The sequence below is a fragment of the Girardinichthys multiradiatus genome, chromosome 8 (genome assembly GCF_021462225.1).
Source record: "Girardinichthys multiradiatus isolate DD_20200921_A chromosome 8, DD_fGirMul_XY1, whole genome shotgun sequence".
Taxonomy (NCBI): Eukaryota; Metazoa; Chordata; class Actinopteri; order Cyprinodontiformes; family Goodeidae; genus Girardinichthys; species Girardinichthys multiradiatus.
The window spans coordinates 14,670,751-14,684,119 of record NC_061801.1 but is presented as its reverse complement, the minus strand read 5'-3'; the positions used below and the strand labels follow the sequence as shown (position 1 = coordinate 14,684,119).

Genomic DNA, 13,369 nt, shown 5'->3' with positions numbered 1-13,369 from the left:
ATGTTGGATCAATAATGTAAAGCTATTAATCAACCCTTCCTACCCATTCCCTGCTAACGGGGGACAGTGTGTCCTTTTTTTTTTTTTTTCTACGTTCATTGCTCTACCTTAGGTAAACATAGACATGTGTGGTATTCTTTGAAATGTCAGACTCTTGGCTAAAAGCTGATATAATCCACTTCTATGGACACCACAGTTAAAACTACAAGTAAGCAAAATCCATAGAATGCTGTCACTGCAAAACTTGGTCTTAGCTGCCCTCCCGGCAGCTTGTATTCACACAAACCGCATCTGCAGACAGCACAGACCTCACAGATTCCGAAAATATAGGTTTTATCCCAACCCACCCAGAATTTAGCAAACCAGCAGCAAAAGACCAGAATTATCATGAATTTTCATGAATGAAAAACATAATCTATAAACTTTCTTACCTTTGTAATTTTCACTCCTAAACGTATAATCCGTTAAGTGATTTCGTTTTTATTTTTATAGGGTAACTACATCTCCTAGTGTTCTGTTCCATAGAACTTGTTGATTTGACAAAAGAATAAGTCTGCGTCACAGGTCTTCATCTTTATGCAGCTGGTGATTGGTGGGACTGACGTCAATGTGTTTGGTATAATCTGATTTTATTGGCTCTACGGATTAAAAGGAGGGGTCGTTGGTGCAATTTGGATCAACCAAACTCGAGGTATTGTCCTGCGTAAAGCTGTCTGTCAGTGAATGTAAAAAAGTACTAGGTATGTATTTACTAAAAGCTCTGTAACATTGCTTTAGTTTACCTCAGCTGCATGAATCTTTGCACAGGTAATGTCTACAAGTGGATTTAGGGTTTTCAGAAGTGTGTAGCCTTATTCATGATACTTCTAAAAGATTTATATACCATTCAATTTATTAAAAAAAGAGAAACTTCTGGCCAGAGAAAATAAATCTAATTTTTCTCTGTGTTCTATCTATAATAGCAGTTACTGTGATATTTACACTTCTGATGCAATCCCTTAAGTATTAGATTTAACTTGAACCAAGATTATTTATTTAGTATATAATTGCTTAGAAAAACTCAATGAAATGTGGGCATGAATTTGTGGCATGGCTGTTAGTGCCATATGGGCTGAGTATTTCAGAATCTATTGGAAATTTCACTCACTACCCTTTCCCTGGTTTATAAAGATTGTTCCGAGAAAAATAAAGCATTTACTTGCCGGTAGTTGTCTGCATACAACATTCAGAAGAGGATGGGTGGGCTGGCTCAAGATGAAGATGGAAGGGCAATGGTATCTCAAATCATTACAACCAAGGTTAGCAGAATACCATCTGTGGACACATGTTGAACACTGACGGTGAGATGTGCTACAACAGCCGAAAACCACTCATGCCAGCTAAGAACAGGAAACTAAGGCTACAATTCATACATGCTTGCCAAAGCTGTGCAACAAATCATTGGAAAAATGTTGCCTGGTCTGATGAGTCTCGATTTCAGCTGCAAAATTCAGATAGGGTCAGAATTTGGTGTAAACGTGAAAGCATGTACTTTTTAAACTTTGTATCAATAGTTGAGGTTGTGGGTGATGCTGTAATGCTGTGGAAGATATTTTCATAGAACACTTCGAACCACTTGGTACCATATAACTATCACTTAAACACCACCTGCATATTGTTGCTGACCACATCCATACCTTTATTGCCCCACTACATCCTTCTGAAGCAGTGGTGATTGCTCTAAGACTAAAGGGAAGCTCAGCTTCTCCTAAAATGTCAAAAAATAAGTGATCAAATATATACTGTTGTGTGTATATGTCATTGACTAAATATGCGCAACAACGCGCTCAACTTTTGTTCAGAATCAGCTTCTTTTCACTGGTAACGACGCGGCTTTCCTCTCACTCATTCCCGCAGCTTCACAGTGCTTTAAACAGTGAGTTCAATAGCGAAGCAAAAATGCTGGGCTTTGTCCCGCCCATCGGACGCTCAGCGTCTCTGGGGGTCTATGGGGCAGTGGGCTGGCCTGGACGCTCAGCTTCTGCATGATGATTGGGTGATCTGTCTGAGGCTGAATCCCTTTTTGATTGACAGCGAAATGAGCGAATCAGTGATCTTGAAAGACCAGCATCTGCCACTGTTCTGAAGGCTACACCCACCAGGATAATGCTCAATGTCACAAAGGCCAAATTCAAACTGGCTTCTTGACTATAGCCATTAGTTCATTGTACTTCAACAGTCACCACAATTACCAGTTGGTACTCCTTTGTGCACCTTTTGGAAAGTGGTTAAATGAAAGAGTCACATCATAGCTTTGCAATTCAGTACAGGCATAGTGTATCTAACAAAGTAGCAGGGAGTGGTATATCTCTTCAGCTTTGATTATCAGTTGTTTTGGCAACAGTTGTAAATATTAAAATTTGGTCAAAAACTGGAGTTTGCCTCTGAAGTTCAGGGAAGAACAAAATGTTTAGTTTGATAATTAATGCAGATGGATTTTGCCTACTTTGGGGTTTTGTGCCGTTAAAACAGGCAAATGCCAATGTATTTAACATAAAAAAAAAAAACATCATAGAGCTGATTGGCTCACAACACAATTATAGCTCACAAACAGATGATTTTTATTTTTTTTTTAGACTATTGAGTATCACTAGTTCTGTGTGTGCAATAAGTGTAACTCATTAAAGTATGAAAATGAGCATAAAATAGTTTGTTTCCTGTTTTGCTTTCAGCTACAAATCAGGTTGGTTAAAAAATATATTCTGCAGGTGGGGAGCTGAGCTTTGAAGTACTGATCACCATGATGACTCACTTGTTATGTTCTCTGTTGCACATCAGAAACAATCATCACCTGATCCTGCCTTTCGTCTGCATCTTTAGGATGTCACAAAAGGACACATTTTTGGCTCCAACAAATAAAAACATAAAATTACAAATGTCTTTATCATGTACATCTTAGGCTTCAGAATTTCTTAGAAAATTGGTATCTGGTGTTTTATTTATTTATTTATTTATTTTTGGGTGATCAAAACACTAATTTGCAATGTTATTCTTACCTGAGTTAATTCTAGATATTGCAAACTGTAACAGATGTTATTTTGATGTAGTGAGAATATTATTCCCAGCTAGAGGCATGGTATAAATATTTCAATTCCTGCCTTCTTGGTTGGGCATACCTTTTTATTCAAACTGTAGGAAAATTATTTTCTTATAAAATATCCAGAGTAGTATAATCATCTCAATGAGTGAATAAACTATTTCAATTAATTAAATCAAGAGTCTTTGTGCTCTCTTATCCCCTTAATCTTCTTTTGTGTTTCTGTTTCACAACTTTTTCACATTTACAGGTTCATCAACACACTCTGCCACAAGCAGAGCAACACATGGCTTGACAACTAATGCAAATTAAAAAGCTCAAAAGCTAAACTGCTGACAAACGTTTTAATGCGATATGCTATTTTCATTCATGAACCTAAGATAACATTCAAGTTTTTGTTATGCAACAAAACTATCAAAATCAGAAAAAATGTAATTTTCATAAGATTTTCTGTTTTTTATGCCTAAACTGCAGAATCTGACTGTTGATATCTTATTGACTCAATAATACAAGGTTTTGTACCCCTCCTAGGAATAAAACCTCATTTTTTTCCCTAATATTTACCAAAGCTAGTGGATTTAGAAGTTTAATATGTTTCCTTCACAGATTCATTTTGAAGGTAAAAATTCACGTTTCTCTAATTTGTAACTTTTAATTGTTGTTAAATGATTAAACCTTAAGTCTCTAATTGGATAAGAAATTTGAGATTTATTTTCTTGGTAACTCTTACTCTTATTTTCCTCTGTTTGTCTTTGTACCGCATGCTTTAAATCACTTGAGTCCTACTTGCGTTTATGCTTTTAGCTTCTTGCCTTATTTCCACGTTCAGGCCTTGTTCGAGCCTGAAGCTGACGCTTAGGATTTGCCAGCTGATCTACGCCCATACTTTTCTTTTTTTATTTATTTATTTTTTTCTCACACTGCTGAGTCTTGACCGAAATGATGAAACTTCAGATACGAGACACTGAAATGTTTTTTTTTTGCTTTGCAGGGGCAGGTTTAGAAACAAAGATTCTCTGCTACCCTATCTAAGCTCCTAATATCTTCTTGCAACAGCTGTGGAGGTGAGGGTGTCTGATTAGTATGTCTCCCTGAAGCGTCCCTCTAGGGGTATTCTGGGCATGTTTGACTGGGAATAAGCCCAGAAGACTTGGTATGGATTATTTATTCCAACTCGTACAAGAATGTCTACCTTTCACTGAAAATGAATCTTTAGATGAATGGATTTGCTGAGGCACACTTAAGCTGCTCTTAGTTGGTTTACTCTGGAGTAAGGAATTAAAGAAATTCATTAAAATACCACACAACTAAAACTCTATACAGAAGCTGTGTTTAAACGTGCTTTTTAATGACCAATTTCACAATGGCAATTTTTTATATATTTGTTTGTTGATTTTAAAAGGACAAATTCACAAGTGGACAACTAAGTGGTCTGGCAGCTGAGAAGAAAAGTAGAACTAACAAATCCTTGAGTTTATTTCTAAAGCTCAAAAGACATAAGCCTGTCTTTTGTAAGGCACCTCTTCCTATGCATTTCATCCAATTACCCTCCTTAGTTTCATTGCTCATCCGAAATTATAGACTGATTCATTACTTGCAAACATAGTAAGCTAACTATTCTATGCTGTAATATGTGAAACAAAGAAGTCAAACACAAGGCAGATAAAATGTCAATCAAAAGCTGCAAGGTTGTGATGGCGCTTCATAATGAGTCTCTGGCTCAGATGTGAGCTTAAAAGGCAATGATTTTTATAGCCGTTTGTCTAGTGAGAAAGCATAGAGAAATACTGTAGTAGCTTGAAAACCCAACAAACTGGAACCCTGCTTAGGGATTTAAATAAGCTCCCTGATTAGCTTGGTCTACTTGTATTTCACTACAATGGAAAATGACTGTGGTTATTGAATTATTTTAAAAAGATGCTCCTTGGATATCCGCAAATGTTCTGTCCTGATAGAGTACCCAAAAACTGAAAACCACGGTAAAATTGTGCATTTGTCCCGGAGAACCACTCATGCTTTCCTCGACAATCTGGTTGCTGACTGCTCGAGCCATCCCAGAACCGTGTTTTGTCCGTTTTCCACCAATCTTGGGTTGTTTCTTCCCTTCTAGCAGAGTCTCTAAATGTTTCATTATTCTGGTGCAAAACATGTTTCAAACCGAAAAACACAAGGTTTTTGGGGGTGAGGAAAGTTGGCCCTCTTGACCTTTTTACTTTTACAAATCTCACTCACTTTTTATGCGTAGAGGATCTTTTGGGAAAGTTGGTGCTCACTTGATTCTGTTTCCAATAAGCAGCAAAACATCTGACATATTCCCATTAGATAGCTCTTTTGTGTCAAGACAATGATCTTTTTTCACAATAGGCAGTCCCAGGCAACACCTGGGACTTTTTATCCTTATGTTAGTGTTTTAGAGAGGTGTGGCTCAGACGCTTTTTGTGTCTGAACAGTGTTTTAAAATGATTTATCTTTCAAAAACGAAAGAGTGACTGGAATCTACGTATGTTACAAAATTTAAAGATTTTAAAGTATTATTTTTCTTGTTTGGAAACCCCCAGTTGCAAGCATGAACCCACATAGGGGTAGGGCTAAGAGACTGTATAGCAAGGAATTGCAAATTAGAAAACAGCTGCCCTACATCTTATTTAGATATTTAGTGCCAATAAATCACAGTACTATTTAGATGTCCCTTGTGTTTGCTAAATTTTTCTCTGTCCCTGTGTTGAGCTCATTTAACAACATATTATTTACACGTTAAACAAAACACGCATTTAAAAAATTACTTCATTTTACTAAGAAATAATGCACCACAACTGGTTAGTCATGTTGACTCCAAATGTGAGATTTTTGCAAATAAAGATTTGTAAAGTCAGTTCACATAGTACAACATGTAGACCTTCTTGCACACATTTATTTGATTCAAATGCCTACGATTGATAAAATGAACGAAATTCTAATGATTGATCAAATGTTTGATCAGAATAGCTCACTTGTTTCTAGGCATCACTCTGCAAAGCATTTTCCTATCTGAACCAGAGTAGAACACCAACAGAACATTTGTTTCCCTGCAAACTATGCCTTCTGAATAACAATGAGAATGGCAGTCAAGGTTATCTGTAAAGTGAGCTTAAGTATATAATGTGTATTCTTTATCCTTCACAGTTTATTTGGTTTCTGTGAAGAGATTTCCCTCCAACAATGCTTATGCAGCTCTCTATAACAACACTTATTTGATCAGTAATTCTGATCCAAAATGAAGGCATAATGGGTGTTGCCAACTTAATCATTTTTATATTTGTAAATGCTGATGGATTACACATTGATACTTGTTTATTAGTAAATTGCAAAACGACACAATGGAAATAAAGACATTTAAATAAATGTTTCTAACTGCAATATAAATATATACTATTTTCTGCTTGGTGTATTAGTCCTGGTTGATCTGTATTCCAGCTTCCACCCTCCATCATTTGCATAAACTCTGGCCACTTCATGACCCAGTAAGAAAAGTGACATAGACATGTCTAGTCACACCGTGCTCCGTTTCATATGAACTAAATTAGTCCTGATGTGGACGAGCATGCCATTCTCTATTAAAACAAGTTGTGCTGTACTCTGAGAGGGGGTTGTGACTGTTCAAATGAGACATGCCCAGATTTATTCTCAAAGTTAATATCTTCAATATTGACATGTTCGCTGTTCAAGTTGTCTGAATTGAATTAACATAGGGAAAAGCTTAAGAGGTTAGCTGGCTGATATTAAAGCTTTGGCCTTAGATCAACATATCAGTAAGTCTTTTGGGAGGATGGGAGTAACGCACATCCCCTCATACAGGAAAAGTGACCTGAGGCGAGACAGTTTGGCTCAGGCAATAAGCCTGGAAATCTAATATGGTGGCAGAGGCGGTCCCAGAGGACCAAGTGTTTCAAACGGCAAAGGTAAGCGTTCGACTTGGAGTGGGACTTTTTTCTTTATTTCCTCTTCCATATTCTCTCCACTCTCACCTTTTGCCTCTGTCTTTTACTTCTCAATTTTATCAAGCACACAGCTGCACATAGATGTCGTAACACCTACATGAGGTGATAAGCTGAGTGTCAACAGGGACCTGAACATTGTTGAAGATTTTATTGGGCAGTTTGGTTGAATAACCTCGTTTTGCCTTGAGGTAAATGTCAACTATTTTGTTTTTATTAAATTCCTGCTAGAGATTTAGGTTTATTGAGCTACAACTTGCTCAGTGGTCCTACAAACCATTGGAAATTAAAATGTATCAAAAGCCTGAGTTTTTGTCAAAATATGTGTGTGAAACCAGGACTTAAATATTTCAAGTCCTCAACAAAACATGGAACAAAATTTTACATCTTTTAAGCCCTACCCACTGACAACAGATGGTGTCATGGACACTACTCTTTGAGTGTTTTAATTCAACATCAAACGGTGTCAGATGAAATATGATAGTTCCATGTTACTTGGAATTGAAATTTTTTTTTTTTTGGAGGGCTTTGCTGTGGTAGCAAAGACATTTTCTGTATCACACCCTTTAATTAAATAAGCCTCCAAATTACACATGTATCATCTGATCTAAATCAAGTTGGACTTAAAAATATTGAAGCGAATACATGTCAAACATGCTAAATCTATCCACTGCACCCCCTAGAAAGTTTCAAACAATTAGTCCCAGTCCTTGCTTTGACAACAGTTTATGAAACTTGAAATAACTACATAACTCTTCAACATCTAAAACAAAACTCCCTTGAAGCCAGAGTCCAAACTCCAAAACAAGTCAGCCCTTTTTGATCAAAGCTGTGTACTGTTAGAATGAACTTCTACAAATGTCACCTTTTGCACCTTAAAGTTGTTTTTTTTTTCAAACTTCTTCTGAAAACTCTGGGGGCATTGGTGAGTTAGCGCAAGCTTGACTCTTCAAGAAAGCATAAAGGCATGACTAGGCCTCCAAAGTGGACTTTGACTTATTTAATTTGAAAGGCAAAATTGTTAAAGCTCCTTCAAACTGCAACTCATGGACACGACTCTTTGACCTTGTTGAACATTTGGACACAAAACTTTGGCTAAGCGATACGTTAATGTTAAATGTATCAAAAAGTGTTTGCTGTAAAGTGTTGCAATTGTTTCTCAGTTTCAATGATAACTGTACTAAAACTAACATACAGTATATCAAGCAATCTGCATCAAACTGAATATGATTATTATCTGTCCAGCCCCAAACATATATACATGTAATAGTTTTGTGGGTGTGGAAAATAATGTATCTGCCCCCGAACCTCTGCTCAGATACAATATCTGCGTACCTCAGAATGCCTTATCCTATCTGTCATAGTTTTCTGACTGCATGTTTTCCTCGGTCATACACTGAACAGGGACTAACATATTTTACTGATGGATTTCCCTCCTGATGCCCTTAATCATTTCAGCTTCAAACTGTATGTATAATAGATTACAAACATGTATTGCATAATTCAGACCTTATGTGAAGTTGTCAAATTTGGATTAACCCTTACTTGGATTAACCATGGACTAAGTCTACCCCTCACCATCAATTGGCACCAATCAGAAACTTGGTATAACTCTCAAAGATGAGGTCCAAAATTAACCAACCTTTTGCTGTTTCACCACAGAGCTTTTCTAAATGTGGCTGAAAATCTTTTTCAAAGCTTGAAAATAGCACCAACTATTGGCAAATGAGACTGTGCATTGAGATGGCCATTGATCACTTCCAGCTTAAATTTATTTTGCCCTTACATTTATATTATATACATCCATATTCAGTCATTTAGAATACTGTTGCAAAGTTAATGTATTCAGTAACTCGGTTCACTAAAACAGTGGCTTGCAATGGTATTCAACCCCCTTAGCTTTTTACCTATTTTGTTACCATCCAACCTGTAATTTAAAGGTTTTTAATCTTATTTTATGTAATGGATCTGTACAAAATAGTCTAAGTTGGTGAAGTGAAGCGAGAAAAATATATCTAAAATAAAATCATTGGCATGTGCATTTGCTATTAGACCGCTCCAAAGTTCTGGTTCAACCAATTATCTTCAAAAGTCACACAATTAGTGAAATGAAGTCCATCTGTGTGCAATCTAATTTTCACATGATCTGTCTGTAAAAACACACATTTTCTGAAATTCCCCAGAGGCTGCAACACCACGAAGACCAATTACCTCTCTAAACAAGTCAGGGACAAAGTTGTTGAAGTACAAGTCAGGGTGGTGATATAAAAAATATCCAAATCTTTGATGGTCCAGTGAAGCACCATAAAATCCATGATCTTCAACCAAAAAAACACATGGTACCACAATAAAGCTCCCGAGGGCTGCCCACCAAAACTCACAGAGCAGGAAAGGAGGACGTTAATCAGAGGCAGCACAGAGACCAAAGGTAACCTTGAAGAGTTGCAGGATTCCACAGCTGAGACTAGAGTATCTGTCCATAGGACCACAATAAGCTGTATACTCCATAGAGTTGGCTTTATGTAAGAATGGCCAGAAAAAAATATAAGAATAAAAAATAAGAATGTGTGTTTTTAGTTTGCCGAAAGGCCTGCGGATGACTCCCTAACTGTGTGGAAGAAGGCGTTTTTGTCAAATGAGATAAAAATTGAACTTTTTGGCCACCAAGGAAAATGCTGTATCTGGTGCAAACCCTACACATCCCATCACCCTGAGAACACCATCCCCATAATGAAACATGGTGGTAGCAGCATCATGTTGTGAGGACATTTTTCAGCAGCAGGGACCATAAACTGGTCTGAGTTGACGGAAAGATGGATGGTGCTAACTACAGGGATATCCTTGCATTCATTGTTTTCCATTAACCTTAGCAAGACCTGTTGCACATGTTTATTTCTGTAATGCTTACTTGTTACAATTATGTGACTTTCAAACATTGCCTGGTGTTAATTATTAATCTAGTTACACTTTATATTGGGGTTCAAAACTATTTGCTTTAAGCTCTAAAAAGTTTCTCAAACATAGTAGAACTGTTACTGTTTTGCCAGTTGTTTAGCCTTGCCATCTGCTTTTAGGATTTCATGACTATAATGTTCCATTATTCAAGATTCAAGTCAGGACTCTGTCTGGGCTACTTCAAAACGCTATAATGTTAATTTCAGTGAGAAAGAACATGTTGGATAAAATTAAAAGATTACTTTTTACCTAAATTCATTTATGGCTAAACTGTATGTCGTCACTAAAGATTCAGGTTGTCCTTCAAGTTACCTCAGAAGTCAGCAACAGCATCACACCGTCCTGTTATGTTTACATGCAAAGAATCAAATTGCTGAACTTCTCAGCATGTCATCGAGCTCACAGAAGCCTGATATGACCTATTTATTTGATTCAGATTTTAACTATAGACACTAGCACACCTTGATAGATATTCAGTATATCACTGCTGATATATCTATCATGGGTTTTAGGCAACGTTCTGCTGACCTGCAGATGCAGAGGCCCACACACTGAATCTGCAAACTGTTAGGCCTGATAGTTTGAAATGAGGCTTCTATAAGGAATAAATGCAGGAGAAAAGGTAAACATTTTCATACCTTTCATCACTAATTAAAGCATCAAACAAATCATGTACCATTCTGTCTTTAATTTTAGTTTTCAAAATATTGTCATTACTTGTCATATGTCTTCGGTTTTAGATCTGTATTTTGCTTTATGCCTGCCTATAAGTTAATACCACTGCAGATTATCTGAATTTAAAGACTCTTTCTGCAGAATATTCACAAGTTCTCATGAGACAGACCTTTGTGCCATGCAGATGGAGAAATTACAGGGCTTATTTCTGTTTTTCTTCATGCCACTCCCACTCTCACCACTAGCACTTCAATATGCACAGCTGACTGCACAATGAACTCCAGGTTCCTCTTGGGACTTGAGTCCACCAATGCAGCATGCCTCCTCTACACCTGGCTGCATTGAACACTAGCTGGTTGCAGCTATGACAATAGTGACAGTGAATTCAGAGTAAAATACACAAAAATTATAAATATGTGAAGCAGCAGAATTCAAATGATGCAGTTTTTTGTTTGTTTTACATGTAGAGGTGAAGTTTGGAAAATACAAGATGTCACTATGGCTTGACTGAGCAGTAAAAAAGAAGTTTATTTTCTTTAAGTCATTACACAAAGCAGGAGCTTCCAAAATGGCAACCCATCCATCTTTCTCTGCCACATCCAGTCCACCTATACTGTATATACTGAGCCCACCATCTCCATTCAAACTGGCCTATCACATTAGCTTTCCAGATAGGGAAAAGAAAAACAAGTTAACTTTCACATAAAAAATCACAACTTTATCAATTATTTAACAGGTATGAAATATAGAGCACACGTAATGCAAACACATACACAATTTATGTCATTTCACACTTCTAATTATTTTGAATTTTGGTCAACCAATGAAACACCCACTCACCTTCAATTACCTGTAATACAAAATGGCTACCACAGAGGGTACTCATTTTTCTATTACACTGATTCAAAATGGAGTGTTTAGAACTTAGTTTACAACATTCAAACAAAGTAGTTAAGGAACAACTTAGTGCTTCCTAACAGAGGGTCATCAGTCTACTGAAGCAATCTTGTTCCACCTGGTCTTTTATTCAAACACAAGCTGAATCAAACTTCTCTAGAAGGACTTTTACTAGGCCTTGCTAAAGTATTCATAGCCCTTGAAAGTGTTGAAGGCTTCTCATGTTCCAACTGCAAATCTCAATAGATTTTGGTGGGATTTTTTGTGATAAACACAAGGTATTGTACCATTGTAAAGTGGAAGAAAAGAATATATAAATCCTTTCAAAATGATTTACAAAATAAAATTTTTAAGCATGGCATGCATTTATATTCAGCCACATACACTCTGATACTGATTGAAAGGCATGGCACACTGTTCAGATTACTTCTATTTTGTTTTTGTAAAACAAACAAAATGGTGTAAAAAAAAAAAGAATAAATAAATACATTTATTGTTGGCCTGTCATATAAAATCCCAATAAAATACATTTACAATACATTTTTTGGTGTTAATGTGACAAAAAGTGGAAAGTGCAATGGATATGAATATGTTCACAAAGCATTGTATGTAAAGTATAAAACCTAACATCGAAACTGACTTTAAGAACATAAACTATTGTATTTACTCTTTCCTTAACCTCTACTAAAATATGTAAGGATCTCCTTGGACCACTGCTATCAATGTTCCTGAAAGAACTGAAAATTCACATGCTCTAAATTACTAATTATATGATCTAGATTTAAGGAAGGGAGAAAAAGGGTGAGTACCTTCACAAAAGGACCAACTGAAGCAAACAATGGCCTCATAGATCTTCTTTGCTTTTCTTACAGCTCTGATTAAATGAGTGTGATGGATCTCATGATCATTAAGAAGACTGAGGGCTGGCGGACTGAAGCTATCACAAATCAGTTTTATGTCGGATGAGGATAGAGTGGCAGTGGCAGCTTTACAGCTATTGTGATATTAATGAAGTGGACCATTTTATTCTGAATGGCCTGTAGCCTTTTTTACATCGGATGTATGGCAACTAGTGGTAATTGCACACCTTCAGGCAGCAAGTTTTGCCAATTTTCATTGCTTTATGTTACCTTAGGCACCACATTAGTCAGGGTCAGAAAGGTCTAGAAGTTGCTCTTCAGAATTTCTGCTCTAAACTTGGTAAGATAAAGCTGACACCCAACGTTATTCATATCACTGGTAGATTCATGCTTAGATTAATGTTTTAATTTTACCAACATGTTATGTCTGACTGGAAAAATTTTTAGAGTGGCCTGACCAGAGTCCAAACTTGAATGTGGGCGCTACAGGATAGGGTAATGATAAGGATGCTTTCCTTGTCATAATGCTTTCCAAACTTGGAGATTTGGAGTGCCTAAATATACATTATCAAAATAACATCAGAAACAAGCTAAAGTCTGATCAGCAGTTATAAGAAGGGTTTGTTTGCTTTATTGATTGTTGTAATGCTAAAAAGGATTTTTACAATAATTATTGAAAAAGGAGAAAATAAGTGTCAGAATTTGTTTTTTTTCTAAGTTGAATCTCCTTTTGCAGAGTTTCATAATATTTTGCGATGCGCTTGTCTCATTTCAGATCAGAGAGAAACTTCTTGGTTGTATGAAAATAATTTTATTTTAAATCTGCCAGGGGTATGAAGGATCGTGTGCTCAGATGTATCACTTTTTTATGCAGCTTAAATGTTCTACTTCCCTATATTCAGAAATGCTTCTCATGAAACACATTTAGATTA

At 36.5% G+C, this 13,369-nt stretch overlaps 1 long non-coding RNA gene across 3 annotated transcripts in view; it reads left to right on the top strand.

Annotated features, from left to right (window-relative positions):
* Positions 1 to 13,369, top strand: part of LOC124872020 — a 36,159-nt gene that overhangs the window by 874 nt on the left and 21,916 nt on the right. Inside the window, exon 3 of one of the 3 annotated variants that reach the window (XR_007039184.1) lies at positions 6,911 to 7,014. The exons of the other annotated variants lie outside the window; for them this stretch is intronic. This is a non-coding gene — a long non-coding RNA (uncharacterized LOC124872020). The remainder of the gene's footprint in view (positions 1 to 6,910; positions 7,015 to 13,369) is intronic. 3 annotated transcript variants of the gene reach the window in all.